The following is a 2,844-nucleotide window of genomic DNA, read 5'->3' on the forward strand; positions in this document are numbered from 1 at the left end:
TCAGGAATATATGGATTATTTTATGTGAAAAATTACTGAAGAGTTAGTTCATCCCAATATATAGTTTACAGTTACCTATAGCAGCTGCTGCTAGACCTCATAGTTAGACTCTGACACCACAGACTTTCCTACCTTGTAGGCATGCTATATCTTGACTGAAATTTGGTGTAGTCCATATGCCTTCCCCTTGTATTCAAGAACAAAGTAGTCTGGGGAAGTAACATGGAGTATGAAATGATCAGTTCTTCCACAGCCCCTTCTAGGCTCAACTAGAAATGGACCATTGACATTGCCTCCAGGATACCTAGATTAAATTAAACCACTACAGCAGCACTAAGGCACATAAGGGGTTAAAGTAAGCAAGGCAGCTTCTCAACAGCTGCATTTACTGTAGCCTGACTGTGTGTGGCTTGAGGCTTCAGACTGCTTGAAGTATTACAGTCTTTCTAGATTTCCATGAAAAAACACCTTGCTTTTAAGATGTAAATGAAAACTAAAGGCATTTCCTTCCAGCTGTGCTCGCTTCTGCCTGCTCCAGTAGGTAACAAGTCAGGCCGCTCTTCCAATAGTTCCAAAAAAACTTTAGTTGGACAAAGAATAAGCCTTGTTGCCACTGGCAAAAAGATCCAGATTTGATCATGTTAGGCCTCATGTCTTTAGTAAACTTAGTTGTTAAATAGATTGGTACCCTGTGCATTATGATCCCAGCTACTTACCTGTGTACTGCAGGAGAAGATCCTTTATTATGTGAGCCCTTGCCTTGAAAAATCTTTCCAGCAAAGGCCATCTGATGCACACCTAGGTCTTATTACCAAGTCTAGCAGGCATGTAACCAGCACAGATTACTGAATTTACTTCTACTGCCCATTATGGAGCAGTGGGGATCCAGAATAATAGTAAAGCAGTAGGGGATTCATTATCTCTAAAGAAAATCCCATTTAATGACCAAGTACTACAAAAGAATGCCTAAACTATCAAAAATCTCTGCTGGTTAATTCCTAAGATCTGCTTATTTGTAATTCTCCTGATATATCCATTCCTACAGCCTGAATGAACTCTGTAATGGTTATTCATACAGGCAGAGTAAATCTAAGGCATACCTCTCCTGGTTTCAATGAAGTAACATGAAGGATTAGCCTGGTATTGTATTTGCTCCATGGGCCATGTTAGTGACCCATTCAATATTTTAGCTTTGCTTTCATATACAGAACAAGGATTTTAAGTCAGGCTGGTGACTATACAACTAAAGAAGGATTGTGGATAGTTTCCAGTTTGATTTACTCTCAGTTTGGTCTGTTTCAGCTGGGAATAAAATAGTTTAGGCTTTTTTTAGCAGGTGCTTACAGTTCAGAAATGTATAATCCAATTGCAAGAATAAAAATGTTGAAATGACACCCAGTTGTGTGCAGGAGAATCTCAAGAAAGTGACTGATAATCATTCAGAAAAGAAAAAAGGATCTTCCAGCATCTGGTAAAATCAAAACTAGAATAGATAGGTCTGTTGCACTGAACAGGGAATCTGCACACCGTATATGGAATGATGAACTCATTTTAGTTTATTCTGCCCAAGGAACAAGGAGAGCAGAACAAATAACAGTAGTAACATTTTGCCATTTGCCTTGTTCAGTACCAAAGACATGTGTCTCTACAGTAGTGACATGCAGATTAGGCATACAGAACAAAATCCACTGAGCAGCAGCTTGTACAATACAATTAATTTATAAGCAATTTTTTTTAATGTGGATGTCATAAAGAGTTAGAAGAGAAGGCTACAGCATCTCACATTCCTATGGGACACTTGGCCATTGTTGCAACAGAAATCCATATTTACCAGTTACTGTTTCCCTTTCAACAGCTTTCAAAGATTTTCTCTGGAGAAAAAGGAGAAAGGAAAATCAAAAGTTCTTAATATCCCCATGAAATTATTCACTGTTGTGTTCCTCCAGAGTATATGCCAACTAGGGCTGTGCAAAGCTACAGTAGCCGATTCGATTCGGTGGAGATTTGGCTCGATTCAGTGGCCGAATCTCTGAATCTGAATCGAATCAGGAGACCTATTAAAAGGCCCGAATCGAATCCGAAGCCTCCAAATCAATTCAGAAAAGATTTGGCGCCGATTCAGAGATTCAGCCATAAACTAAACAGGCAGCAGTCCTCCCCACGCTGGACACAGCTGCCTCCAGCAGGCAAGTCTGTTGTGGTGGGCAGAGGGGGGATGGAAGGGACATGGGGGGAGCAGATCAACGCCCCCACAGACAGGGAGGGATTGGGACTGGGGCTGGGACAAGCTGCACAGCCAGGGCAGGGGTGCACGAGACTCAGGGAGGGAGGTTCTCACCACCATACACTGCCAATCCAGGAGGTCACGAGAGCAGCCATGTGCCCCCAGTTCTGCGCTGTGCTCCAGGAGGCTAGCCCCAGCCGCCTGCTGCCACGCTGCACTCCGCGGGGGGGTGGAGCCAGGGCCACGCTCTGGGAGGCTAGCCGCAGCCTGGAGCTCCATCCACCCTGCAGAGCGCAGTGCAGCACGGACTATGTGGGGGCTGCAGCCACCCTAAAATTCCCCATTGCCCCTGCCACTGGCCCCTCCTCTATCTGGGTGCACACACCCTCCCCCATGCCCTGCCGCTGCTTGTCCAGCCAATGGAAAGCCACAGCTTGCTGGGGAGGTGTGGGAAGGCCAGGCGAGCAGCGGGAGGGTATAGCCCCCACTCCCAGTGCCTTCTGCCACCCATCTGGAGAGCACCCCGGCCCAGCCTGCCCCATGCAGATCCAGGGGCACACACCTATTCCCATGCCCTCCTGGACTGGCAGCACGCAGTGGCAGGATCTGCCCTCCCTGAG

The sequence above is a fragment of the Crocodylus porosus genome, unplaced genomic scaffold (assembly GCF_001723895.1).
Source record: "Crocodylus porosus isolate Cpor-Errol unplaced genomic scaffold, CroPor_comp1, whole genome shotgun sequence".
NCBI classification, from domain to species: Eukaryota; Metazoa; Chordata; order Crocodylia; family Crocodylidae; genus Crocodylus; species Crocodylus porosus.